The sequence below is a fragment of the Triticum urartu genome, unplaced genomic scaffold (genome assembly GCF_056163025.1).
Source record: "Triticum urartu cultivar PI428250 unplaced genomic scaffold, HENAU_Tu73 scaffold549, whole genome shotgun sequence".
In the NCBI taxonomy this organism is placed as follows: domain Eukaryota; kingdom Viridiplantae; phylum Streptophyta; class Magnoliopsida; order Poales; family Poaceae; genus Triticum; species Triticum urartu.
In genome coordinates this window covers 17,501-32,500 of record NW_028260731.1, presented here as the reverse complement: position 1 = coordinate 32,500, position 15,000 = coordinate 17,501, and positions in this window count along the sequence as shown.

Genomic DNA, 15,000 nt, shown 5'->3' with positions numbered 1-15,000 from the left:
GGAAAGTTATGGAAGGAGACCCATCATTTTGCAATGAAAACAACATATAAAACTCTGGACAATTTCGAAATCAGGCCAAGCGTCTTAATACATATGCAAAAAAATTCATTATTGGCCCACCATTGATTAGAAGATTTAGCTTGTATGAATCGCTATTGGTTTGATACGAATAATGACAATCGTTTCAGTATGTTAAGGATACAGATGTATCCACAATTCATTTAGAGTTACTTAATAGTCTATTTCTTATACCATATCTCTATCCCGTGAAATTCTCGAGCCAAAAGATGGATGCATATGCTGTGTTTCATTTTGCTAAATGATATCAATTAAATGGTGTATCAATTCCATAAATTGCATATAGCAATAAATAAATCAGCAAAATTCTTTCTAATATTTTAGATAGAAGAAACATTTCTTCTATCTAAAATATTAGAAAGAATGTACCCTTCTATCCAAATCCAATTTGCATCGATAAAATAAATCCAAATTCCAGTAGTAGATGAATAATTGCAAATTTGTGTGTGTACGAGATTAGAATAACTTCAAAATAACTGACATAATTTTGTATTTTTCCTGATCAGAAAAATACATGAAAAAGAAAGGAGGTAGAAAAATTTTTGGATTTATGGTTAAAGAAGAAAAAGAAGAAAACAGGGGTTCTGTTGAATTTCAAGTATTCAGTTTCACCAATAAGATACGGAGACTTGCTTCACATTTGGAATTACACAAAAAAGATTTTTCATCGGAAAGAGGTCTACGAAGACTTTTGGGAAAACGTCGACGTTTGCTGGCTTATTTGGCAAAGAAAAATAGAGTACGTTATAAGAAATTAATCGGTCAGTTGAATATTCGGGAGCAGTAATTTAATCGTTCAAATTTTTTTCTTGTTTTATTATTTTTTTAGTAGTCTTATAGTAGTCTTAGATTTTTCATTTTGATGAGCCTCGCTTTGAGGAATTCATGGAATAATCCATTTTCATGGAATAATGAATTAAGGAAGAAAGGATATGAGTCTACCGCTTACAAGAAAAGATCTCATGATAGTCAATATGGGCCCTCAACACCCATCAATGCATGGTGTTCTTCGACTGATCGTTACTCTCGATGGTGAGGATGTTATTGATTGTGAACCCATATTAGGGTATTTACACAGAGGAATGGAAAAAATCGCGGAAAACCGAACTATTATACAATACTTACCTTATGTAACAAGGTGGGATTATTTAGCTACTATGTTTACAGAAGCAATAACAGTAAATGCACCAGAATTCTTGGAGAATATTCAAATACCACAAAGAGCCAGCTATATTAGGGTAATTATGTTAGAATTAAGCCGGATAGCTTCTCACTTGCTATGGCTTGGACCTTTTATGGCGGATCTCGGCGCACAGACTCCTTTTTTCTATATTTTTAGAGAGAGAGAATTAATATATGATCTATTTGAAGCTGCTACAGGTATGCGAATGATGCACAATTACTTTCGCATCGGAGGAGTAGCCGCCGATCTACCTTATGGATGGATCGATAAATGTTTAGATTTCTGTGATTATTTTTTACGCGGAGTTGTTGAATATCAACAACTTATTACACAGAATCCAATTTTTTTAGAGCGAGTTGAAGGAGTAGGTTTTATTAGCGGAGAAGAAGCAGTAAATTGGGGCTTATCGGGACCGATGTTACGAGCTTCTGGAATACAATGGGATCTTCGTAAAGTAGATCCTTATGAGTCTTACAACCAATTTGATTGGAAAGTCCAATGGCAAAAAGAAGGGGATTCGTTAGCTCGCTATTTAGTACGAATTGGTGAAATGAGGGAATCCATCAAAATAATTCAACAAGCTGTAGAAAAAATTCCTGGAGGACCTTATGAAAATTTAGAAGTCCGACGCTTTAAGAAAGAAAATAATTCTGAATGGAATGATTTTGAGTATAAATTTCTTGGTAAAAAACCTTCGCCCAATTTTGAATTGTCAAGACAAGAGCTTTATGTAAGAGTAGAAGCCCCAAAAGGTGAATTAGGGATTTATCTAGTAGGAGATGATAGCCTTTTCCCCTGGAGATGGAAAATCCGTCCACCCGGGTTTATTAATTTGCAAATTCTTCCTCAGCTAGTTAAAAAAATGAAATTGGCTGATATCATGACGATATTAGGTAGTATAGATATCATTATGGGGGAAGTTGATCGTTGAAATGATAATAGATAGGGTAGAGGTAGAAACTATCAATTCTTTTTCGAAATTGGAATTATTAAAAGAAGTCTATGGACTGATATCGATTCTACCCATTTTGACCCTCCTTTTGGGAATAACAATAGAGGTACTCGTAATTGTGTGGTTAGAAAGAGAAATATCTGCGTCGATACAACAACGTATTGGTCCTGAATATGCTGGCCCCCTGGGCCTGCTTCAAGCTATAGCAGATGGGACTAAGCTACTTTTTAAAGAAGATATTCTGCCATCCCGAGGAGATATTTCTTTATTTAGCATTGGACCCTCTATAGCAGTCATATCAGTTTTATTAAGTTTTTTAGTTATCCCTTTGGGATATCATTTTGTTTTAGCCGATCTTAGTATTGGTGTTTTTTTATGGATTGCCATTTCAAGTATAGCTCCTATTGGTCTTCTTATGGCAGGATATAGCTCAAATAATAAATATTCTTTTTCAGGCGGTCTACGAGCTGCTGCTCAATCCATTAGTTATGAAATACCATTAACTTTTTGTGTGCTAGCAATATCTCTACGTGTGATTCGTTAAAATAGATCTTTTTCCTATAAAATCCATTAACTATTTATATTCCTTTTCTTATTTAGTATTTGGGTTGGTAAGTTAAACTAGATAGCTATATGAGTGAAACAAAACAGCTTATAAATTTGTAGTAAAAAGAAAAAATCTCATTTCCTACGTACAAGAAAAAAGTGGAAGTAAACATAAGCAGTGTAAACTCTTTATCCCAAGGTTGATATTTTTTAATTAGTCATCATATCTTGAAGCGGCCAAGAATAAAGGATTCACGATATGGAATTCCATTACTAGAATACTCCTAGTTATTACTATAACTTAATAATCCATAAGAAGAATCCACCAAAAGTTAGTGAAGGGTTAGGAACACTAAAGTACATAAAGGATTAGTAATGGAAAATCTAAAACATTAGAGATTTTTGCCCATAAAAGGAATCATAATAAGGACTTGCAATTTGTAGAAATTATCAAGTAGTACTTTCTTCGGATTCCGATCCAGAGTATGTTCCCATTCACTTGTTAAGGAAATGGCTATCAAGAACGAATTAACCCTTTATCCATTTTTTCTTTTTAAATACCCCCTCCCTGGGGAAAGAAGAATAGTAAAAAAGATATGGAGTGCACTAGAAAAAATTTTCATTATTTCCTTCCTCTATCCATATTCATGCAGAATTGCTCATGAACTAATACCCAACTCTTTCCATTTATTAATTGAATTCCTATAACAAGTAACAAGTGTTTTATTCCAAGATTAAGTTATTACTGAACAAAGAAAAATTTTCATTATATTATAAAGGATGAGATCAATTCGGAAGCGCTTTTTCTTATTCTAGCAGACGGAATTCCTTTGGTCTAATTTAGGACTTTCAAATCTATTTTATTTTATCTAATTCTATCTACGCCCCCGGGGCTAGGAACAAAACAGTCCTTTCCTTTTTCTGATCATAGAGAAGCCGTATGAAGCTAAGGTTTCATGTACGGTTTTGAAATAGCGGTGGGAACTGTGATGTTATCACCGACTATGATTATCTAACAGTTCAAGTACAGTTGATATAGTTGAAGCACAGTCAAAATACGGTTTTTTTGGATGGAATATTTGGCGTCAGCCTATAGGTTTTCTGGTTTTTTTAATTTCTTCTTTGGCAGAATGTGAAAGATTACCCTTTGATTTACCAGAAGCGGAGGAAGAATTAGTAGCAGGTTACCAAACTGAATATTCCGGTATCAAATATGGTTTATTTTATCTTGTTTCTTACCTAAATTTATTAGTTTCTTCTTTATTTGTAACAGTTCTCTACTTGGGCGGGTGGAATTTATCTATTCCCTATATATCCTTTTTTGATTTTTTCCAAATGAATAAAGCAGTTGGAATTTTGGAAATGACAATGGGTATATTTATTACATTAACTAAAGCTTATTTATTTCTCTTCATTTCTATCACAATAAGATGGACTTTACCGAGGATGAGAATGGATCAGTTATTAAATCTTGGATGGAAATTTCTTTTACCTATTTCCCTGGGCAATCTCTTATTAACAACCTCTTCTCAACTTGTTTCACTATAAATAAGATAATACAATAATAGTAAGAATATTTTCAACACAAAAGCTCTCTCAAACAAGAGAAAGAAACATATCTTTTTCATAGATATTTAGAATGAATATGTTCCCTATGGTAACTGGGTTCATGAGTTATGGTCAACAAACAATACGTGCTACAAGGTACATAGGTCAAAGTTTCATAACTACCTTATCCCACACAAATCGTTTACCTATAACGATTCACTACCCTTATGAAAAATCAATTACACCAGAGCGTTTCCGAGGGCGAATCCACTTTGAATTTGATAAATGTATTGCTTGTGAAGTATGTGTTCGCGTATGTCCGATAGATTTACCCGTTGTGGATTGGAGATTTGAAAAGGATATTAAAAGAAAACAATTGCTTAATTATAGTATTGATTTCGGAGTTTGTATATTTTGTGGCAATTGTGTTGAGTACTGTCCAACAAGCTGTTTATCAATGACTGAAGAATATGAACTTTCTACCTATGATCGTCATGAATTGAATTACAATCAAATTGCTTTAAGTCGGTTACCAATCTCCATAATGGGAGATTACACAATTCAAACAATTAGGAATTCGTCTGAAAGTAAAATAAACAAAGAAAAATCTTCGAATTCAAGAACGATTACTGATTACTAAACTTTGATTTTGTCTTTCTGTTATAAAAATCTAATAATTCTTTATTAAACTTTAAAATTAAACTATAAAGAAAAACGAAAAACTACTGCTTATTGGAAATTATTTCTTATTTTAAATCAGACTAGATTTTCGTGATATAATATAATTTATAACTATAAGTTTATACACAAAAAAATACCCTAATCCTTTTTTCCTTCCTTGAATCCTTTAGTTTTAGTCAGTTCATGAAAAATTTTATACTATTAATTTCTTTTTATCCATAATGGATTTACCTGGACCAATACATGAGATTCTTATGCTATTTGGGGGATTTGTTCTTCTACTAGGGGGTCTAGGAGTAGTATTACTTACCAACCCCATTTATTCTGCCTTTTCGCTGGGATTAGTTCTTGTTTGTATATCCTTATTCTATTTTTTATTAAATTCCTACTTTGTAGCTGTCGCACAACTTCTTATTTATGTGGGAGCCATAAATGTCTTGATCATATTCGCTGTAATGTTCGTAAATGGCTCAGAATGGTCTAAAGATAAGAATTATTGGACTATTGGAGATGGGTTCACTTCACTCGTTTGTATAACTATTGTTTTTTCACTAATGACTACTATCCCAGATACGTCGTGGTATGGAATTCTTTGGACTACAAGATCAAACCAAATAGTAGAACAGGGTCTCATAAATAATGTTCAACAAATTGGAATTCATTTAGCAACCGATTTTTATCTTCCGTTTGAACTCATTTCCATAATTCTTCTAGTTTCTTTAATAGGTGCAATTACTATGGCTCGGCAATAAGAAAACTTAGAAAAAGTACAAATTATAAGAATTGCAAATCTAAAATAAATAACTAAAGAATCACAATTTTGATTTAGTAAAATCCATCTACTGCCAACAAATACCTCCTTTTTTTTTTTTTTTTTTTTCTTTTGTTGTGTAATTGTTCTATTGTAATTAATTGAATCGGTTCAATTCTTGCCCTCATATTGAAATGAATCGAGATTGATAAGGAGTTAGTTAATGATGTTTGAGCATGTACTTTTTTTGAGTGTCTATTTATTTTCGATTGGTATCTATGGATTGATCACAAGCCGAAACATGGTTAGAGCTCTAATATGTCTTGAACTTATACTGAATTCAATTAATCTAAATCTCGTAACATTTTCTGATCTATTTGATAGTCGCCAATTAAAAGGAGATATTTTCGCAATTTTTGTTATAGCCCTTGCAGCTGCTGAAGCCGCTATTGGACTATCCATTCTTTCTTCCATCCATCGTAATAGGAAATCCACTCGTATCAATCAATCTAATTTATTGAATAATTAGACTTTTGAATAATTAGACATAGAATCCTCTAAACAAAGGCGCACATATTAAAATAAATAGAAATCAATACTATTTTCTTAGTATTATTTGAGAATATCCATTTTTTTTAGTAGATTATTGCATAGTATTCTTTTTCACTTAAATGAATTTTTGTATTTGTAATTCATTGATATTGCAATTTGAATATTGCAATAATTTATATTGAAAAGACGATAGCCAATTTATTGGCTAATTCGAATTCGTCTGTACAATTCGTAAAATTCTTTCTTATTTCTTATTTATTGTTGAAATCCAAAATTAAAGTCTCTTGGCTCTCTTCACGCTTTCTCACAAACAGATTAAAAAATAGATTTTTTTTTTTGAAGTTTGGATAAACCATTGCTTCGTCTGGTGTCTACAATACATATGACTCATTATAGTACTAATTTCATTTTTACCAGATCGAAAAATTTTATGTTGAAAAGAAAAATTTATAGATCCAATGTCACATTCCGTAAAAATTTACGATACATGTATAGGATGCACTCAATGTGTACGAGCTTGTCCAACAGATGTATTAGAAATGATACCCTGGGATGGATGTAAAGCCAAGCAAATTGCTTCCGCGCCGAGAACCGAAGATTGTGTGGGTTGTAAGAGATGTGAATCTGCCTGCCCGACAGATTTTTTAAGTGTCCGCGTTTATTTAGGGCCTGAAACAACACGTAGCATGGCTCTATCTTATTGATACGTTACAAAAAACTTCACTCGAATCGTCTGATTCCTCTTTACCGAAGAAGCCTGTGCTCGAAATAATCGAGCACGGGCTTTTCTGGTCAAAACGTATCTTGTCTTTATCACTTTATCATGAGTTATTTTCCTTGGTTAACAATACTTGTTGTTTTGCCGATATTTGCAGGTTCATTAATTTTCTTTTTACCTCATAAGGGAAACAAAGTCGTTAGGTGGTATACTATATCTATTTGTTTATTAGAATTCCTTCTAATGACTTATGCGTTCTGTTATCATTTCCAACTGGAGGATCCCTTAATCCAATTAAAGGAGGATTATAAATGGATAGATGTCTTCGATTTCCACTGGAGATTGGGAATCGATGGACTTTCATTAGGATCTATTTTATTGACAGGATTTATCACTACTTTAGCTACTTTAGCAGCTTGGCCAATTACACGGAATTCGCGATTATTCTATTTCCTGATGCTCGCAATGTATAGTGGTCAAATAGGATTATTTTCTTCGCGAGACCTTTTACTTTTTTTTATCATGTGGGAGTTAGAATTAATTCCTGTTTACTTACTTTTATCCATGTGGGGGGGGAAGAGGCGTCTATATTCAGCTACAAAGTTTATTTTGTATACTGCAGGCGGTTCCATTTTTTTCTTAATCGGAGTTCTGGGTATGGGCTTATATGGTTCCAACGAACCAGGATTAGATTTGGAAAGATTAATTAATCAATCATACCCTGCAACCTTGGAAATACTTTTATATTTTGGCTTCCTTATTGCTTATGCTGTCAAATTGCCGATTATACCCCTACATACGTGGTTACCAGATACCCATGGGGAAGCACATTATAGTACATGTATGCTTTTAGCGGGAATATTATTAAAGATGGGAGCATATGGATTGATTCGGATCAACATGGAATTGTTACCTCATGCTCATTATCTATTTTCGCCCTGGTTAGTAATAATAGGAGCGATCCAAATAATCTATGCAGCTTCAACTTCTCTTGGTCAACGAAATTTCAAAAAAAGAATAGCTTATTCCTCTGTATCTCACATGGGTTTCATAATTATAGGAATTGGTTCCATAACCAACATTGGACTCAATGGAGCTATTTTACAAATATTATCCCATGGATTTATTGGTGCTACACTTTTTTTCTTGGCAGGAACCGCTTCTGATAGAATGCGTCTTGTTTATCTCGAAGAACTGGGGGGAATATCTATCCCAATGCCTAAAATTTTTACCATGTTTAGTAGCTTTTCAATGGCTTCTCTTGCCTTACCAGGAATGAGTGGTTTTGTCGCAGAATTAGTAGTATTTTTTGGACTAATTACTAGTCCAAAATTTCTGTTAATGCCAAAAACACTAATTACTTTTGTAATGGCAATTGGAATGATATTAACTCCTATTTATTTATTATCTATGTTACGCCAGATGTTCTATGGATACAAGCTATTTAATGTTCCAAACGCAAATTTTGTGGATTCTGGACCACGAGAACTCTTTATTTTAATCTGTATCTTTTTACCAGTAATAGGAATTGGTATTTATCCAGATTTTGTTCTCTCCCTATCCGTTGACAGGGTAGAGGCTCTCTTATCCAATTATTATCCTAAATAGGTTTGCTTTTTTTTACTCGTCTGCTCTATTAATGCAGAAATAAGTAAAAAAGTATATAATGCAGAAATAAGTAAAAAAGTATAATTAGATCTATCTCGAATTTTTGAGAACCCTTTGATAAGGCGTTCAAGGGGTTCTCAAATAAAACATAAAAGTAAAAACCTTCATTTCATGAAGGTTTTATTTTATGTAATCATTTAGGTGTTAATGTAAACGAACCATAACTATGTAAGCCTATTCCTAATAGATTTATACCAAAATAACAAATCCAAATTATAAGAAATCCTATCAAAGCTATAAGTGCAGAATTCGTACCCTTCCAATTTGGATTTGTTCTACTATGTAAATAAATTGCGAATATGGTCCAAGTAATAAATGCCCAAGTTTCCTTAGGATCCCAATTCCAATAGGATCCCCAGGCCTCATTAGCCCATACTGCTCCACAAAGAATACCTACGGTTAAAAGGGTAAATCCTAGGCTAATGACACGATAACTCCAAGAATCCAAACGCTCCGTTAATTGATATTTGTAATAATTTGGAAATGAAGGGACAGAGGTTCTTTTTAAAGCACTTCTTTTTGCATAAAAATATTTAATATCACTAAAGAAAAATGTTTTATTTAAAACATTTTTTTTCTTTTTAGAAAAGAAATGGAAATTATTTCGAAATCTAATGATTAGAATAGCGGCAGATAATAAGGATCCGCACAAAAGAGTTGCATAGCTTAATAACATCATACTGACATGCATCATTAACCACTGAGATTGTAGAGCAGGTACTAGTATCGTGGATTGATGCATTTCAGTTAAAAGACCCGATGTGGCAAAGCCTTGCGTTAAAATAGTACTTGGCGTAGTTATTGTGCTTAAATCATTTTTAGAGTTCTGTATTTTAGGAATGGTATGAAGAATATACAGGGCCCATGAAAGGAAGATCAATGACTCATATAAATTACTTAATGGAAAATGTCCCGAGGAAGCCCAACGAGAAACTAAGAATCCTGTTATAGAGAAAAAAGTAACTATCATTCCTTTTTCTGACGAATCGCGTAATCCTCCAAGTTCACGAACTAATAAGGTTATAAAATGAATCGTAATCACAATTGAAATCGTTGAGAAAGAGATATGAGTTAGTATATGTTCTAAAGTTGCAAATAGCATAAGGGGAAGGTCCCATTACAAAATTGTAAATTTCGAATTGATTTCTAATCTATTGTATTCTTTTTCAAGAATGCCGCCACTCGGATTCGAACCGAGATGCTTGAGCACTGCTTCCTAAGAGCAGCGTGTCTACCAATTTCACCATGGCGGCTAACTTCAAATAATAGGTAACTTAAAAGAATAATAGCTATTATCTTGGGAATCGTCGATATTGGGAAAGTCCATAAAATTTAGGAACATTAGAGTTTTCATTAAAATAGACTTCGTTTGGTAGTATCGTTTCCATTTTTTTTTTTTACAATAAACTCTTGCTTTGCCCAATAGAAACACAAACACTGCTTGAAAGAGTTGGAACTTCTTTTTTCTAACTTGCAATTATAGAACTAATTTTTTCTAATTAATTTCCCCTTTACATTTTGAAAATTCTTTCAATACAATGAAAAAAATCCAAAAGGGTTTCTATTTAATGATGAAATTAAAATAAAATGGATAAATAGAAAAGGCTTTTTGGATTTTTTAAAAATTTCTAGAATGAAAGTCTTTATGCTCTTATTAATAAGATTTACTAACCTTATGATTTTGGAGAAGATAGGTGGAAGTTGTAAGTCCTATTGTAAGAATACTCCACTTTTCATAATTTTCCTAATAGAATATGAGGATTCTATTAGGAAAATTATGAAAAGTTCATTGATAGGAAAAGAATACTTAGCACACAGTATACCAAACAAAACTTTTTTTTTCTTGTATATATAAGATAAGAGGGGTTTTTTGTTCTAAGAATATTGTACCGAGTAATTCGACACATAAAAGTACATTCAAAGAAGAATCCAAATTATTAAATAATTGGAATTCTTTTTTGATAAGTCAATTCATATTATTCCAAAATCTTATTATTTGTTTGTTGCCCAGAAAAACCCTTTGGTTTTGGATGCTCATTACCGCTCGAAAATGATCTTGATTTTACTAAAGAATAAGATTGTACTATGGAAAAATAAGTCTTTTTCTTCCAAATATTTTTACGAATACGCTTTTTTGACATTGAAGTACGTTTTTTTGGAACTGCCATTCAAAAAGGAAATTACTTTTTTCTAGTTGTATGTGAAAGACATCTATTGCTGCAAATCAATCCTTCTTTCTTCTTTTTATTAGTATTTATACTTAGATACTGAAAGATACTTAAATTTTGAATTATTTTTTACTTCATTTTGTCTAATGCGGATAAGACAACAAGAATTTTTTAACATTTTTTCTTTATATATTTTATACTTTTTTTTTAATAATATAGAATATATAGAAGGGTTTCTCATTTAAATCTATTTATATCTATTTATATATCAAGTATACTCCATATATAGATATATGGTATGGAAGCCTATCCCCCATATAAGATAAGACGGGGGGATAAAAAGAAGGGAAAATGAAAATAGTTAATTAAGTTCAGAATGGTATTCCATAAAGGAAAGGAATTCCAATCAAAACAAAAAATACTGAGTCTCTTAAACAAGACATTCTAAAACTTAGGTAATTTATAGTCATTAGAATTTTAGTTCTATATGAAGTAAGGACTATTCGATAATTTCTTATAAACATAGGTTTTCATTGGAATTCACTCAATCAGTTAATTATGGAACAAGAGAGCTGTTTCATCTTTGTTTTAAAGAAATATAAAAATGAATTATGAATAGAAAGTAAAATGATTCCACTTTTTTTTTTTTATTTTTATAAATATCTTTATTTAGTTAATAAAATAACTTCGTTACCTAGTTATTTTATTAACTTTTTTAATTTAACCAACTAAACCCATTCTTAATTTTTAATTATTTCAATGAGATAAATTTTGGAAAAATTAAGAATTTCAGTATTTTTTCTTATTCTTTTTATTTATTCTTTCAGAAAGAGATAAGAATTGGTTTGGTGAATCGGAAACAATTTTATAGAAAAATTGAAGTAAAAATTGAAGTAAAAATTGCAATTTCTTTTCTTATGGAACATACATATCAATATGCATGGGTAATCCCTCTTCTCCCACTTCCAGTTATTATGTCAATGGGATTTGGCCTTATTCTTATTCCGACAGCAACAAAAAATCTTCGTCGCATATGGGCTTTTCCTAGTGTTTTACTCTTAAGTATAGCTATGGTATTCTCAGTTCAACTGTCTATTCAACAAATAAATGGAAGTTCGATCTATCAATATCTATGGTCTTGGACCGTCAATAATGATTTTTCTTTAGAATTTGGATACTTGATTGACCCACTTACTTCTATTATGTTAATACTAATTACTACTGTAGGAATCCTGGTTCTTATTTATAGTGATGGTTATATGTCTCACGATGAAGGATATTTGAGATTTTTTGTTTATATAAGTTTTTTCAATACTTCCATGTTGGGATTGGTTACTAGCTCCAATTTGATACAAATTTATTTTTTTTGGGAACTCGTGGGAATGTGTTCTTATTTATTGATAGGCTTTTGGTTTACACGACCAATCGCAGCGAGTGCTTGTCAAAAAGCTTTTGTAACTAATCGTGTAGGGGATTTTGGTCTATTATTAGGAATTTTAGGTTTTTTTTGGATAACAGGTAGTTTAGAGTTTAGGGATTTGTTCAAAATAGCTAATAACTGGATTCCTAATAATGGAATTAACTCTTTACTTACTACTTTGTGTGCTTTTTTATTATTCCTTGGTGCAGTTGCGAAATCCGCACAATTCCCTCTTCACGTATGGTTACCCGATGCTATGGAAGGGCCCACTCCTATTTCGGCTCTTATACACGCAGCAACTATGGTTGCTGCGGGAATTTTTCTTCTAGCTCGACTTCTTCCTCTTTTCATATCTTTACCTTTGATAATGAGTTTTATTTCTTTAGTAGGTACAATAACACTATTCTTAGGAGCTACTTTAGCTCTTGCTCAGAGAGATATTAAAAGAAGCTTAGCCTATTCTACAATGTCTCAATTGGGTTATATGATGTTAGCTCTAGGTATAGGTTCTTATCAAGCTGCTTTATTCCATTTGATCACTCATGCTTATTCAAAAGCTTTATTGTTCTTGGGATCCGGATCCGTTATTCATTCAATGGAACCTCTTGTTGGATATTCACCAGATAAAAGTCAAAATATGGTTCTTATGGGCGGTTTAAGAAAATACATTCCAATCACAAGAACTACTTTTTTATGGGGTACACTTTCTCTTTGTGGTATTCCACCTCTTGCTTGCTTCTGGTCCAAAGATGAAATCCTTAGTAATAGTTGGTTGTATTCGCCCTTTTTTGGAATAATAGCCTCCTTTACTGCAGGATTAACTGCCTTTTATATGTTTCGGATATATTTACTTACATTTGATGGGTATTTGCGTGTTCATTTTCAAAATTACAGTAGCACTAAAGAGAGTTCCTTGTATTCAATATCCTTATGGGGAAAAAGGATACCCAAAGGAGTGAATAGGGATTTCGTTTTATCAACAACGAAGAGTGGAGTTTCTTTTTTTTCACAAAATATACCAAAAATTCAAGGTAATACAAGAAATAGGATAGGATCCTTTACTACGTCTTTTGGGGCTAAAAAAACTTTTGCCTATCCGCATGAAACGGGAAATACTATGTTATTTCCTCTTCTTATATTACTACTTTTCACTTTGTTCATTGGATTCATAGGAATCTCTTTTGATAATGGAGGAATTGGTAATGGAATAGCAGAGTTAACCATATTATCAAAGTGGTTAACTCCCTCAATAAACTTTACCCAGGAAAGTTCTAATTCTTTTGTAAATTCATATGAATTTATTACTAATGCAATTTCTTCTGTAAGTCTAGCTATCTTTGGTTTATTCATAGCATATATCTTCTATGGATCCGCTTATTCTTTTTTTCAGAATTTGGATTTAATAAACTCTTTTTACAAAGGAAATCCTAAAAAAGAATTTTTAGATCAAGTAAAAAAAAATATATACAGTTGGTCATATAATCGTGGTTATATAGATATTTTCTATACTAGGGTCTTTACCCTCGGTATAAGAGGGTTAACCGAACTCACGGAGTTTTTTGATAAGGGTGTTATTGATGGAATTACCAATGGAGTGGGTCTTGCTAGTTTTTGTATAGGAGAGGAAATTAAATATGTAGGGGGAGGTCGAATCTCGTCTTATTTATTCTTTTTTTTATGTTATGTATCTGTGTTTTTATTCTTTTTTCTTTCTTAAGTTAAGGAATTTACAACAAGTCTCTTGCAAAAATAACTATCCTATCCCCTTTCTACAATCTCTCTATATCCTTGTTACATAAGGTAAGTATTGTATAATAGTTCGGTTTTCCGCGATTTTTTCCATTCCTCTGTGTAAATACCCTAATATGGGTTCACAATCAATAACATCCTCACCATCGAGAGTAACGATCAGTCGAAGAACACCATGCATTGATGGGTGTTGAGGGCCCATATTGACTATCATGAGATCTTTTCTTGTAAGCGGTAGACTCATATCCTTTCTTCCTTAATTCATTATTCCATGAAAATGGATTATTCCATGAATTCCTCAAAGCGAGGCTCATCAAAATGAAAAATCTAAGACTACTATAAGACTACTAAAAAAATAATAAAACAAGAAAAAAATTTGAACGATTAAATTACTGCTCCCGAATATTCAACTGACCGATTAATTTCTTATAACGTACTCTATTTTTCTTTGCCAAATAAGCCAGCAAACGTCGACGTTTTCCCAAAAGTCTTCGTAGACCTCTTTCCGATGAAAAATCTTTTTTGTGTAATTCCAAATGTGAAGCAAGTCTCCGTATCTTATTGGTGAAACTGAATACTTGAAATTCAACAGAACCCCTGTTTTCTTCTGTTTTCTTCTTTAACCATAAATCCAAAAATTTTTCTACCTCCTTTCTTTTTCATGTATTTTTCTGATCAGGAAAAATACAAAATTATGTCAGTTATTTTGAAGTTATTCTAATCTCGTACACACACAAATTTGCAATTATTCATCTACTACTGGAATTTGGATTTATTTTATCGATGCAAATTGGATTTGGATAGAAGGGTACATTCTTTCTAATATTTTAGATAGAAGAAATGTTTCTTCTATCTAAAATATTAGAAAGAATTTTGCTGATTTATTTATTGCTATATGCAATTTATGGAATTGATACACCATTTAATTGATATCATTTAGCAAAATGAAACACAGCATATGCATCCATCTTTTGGCTCGAGAATTT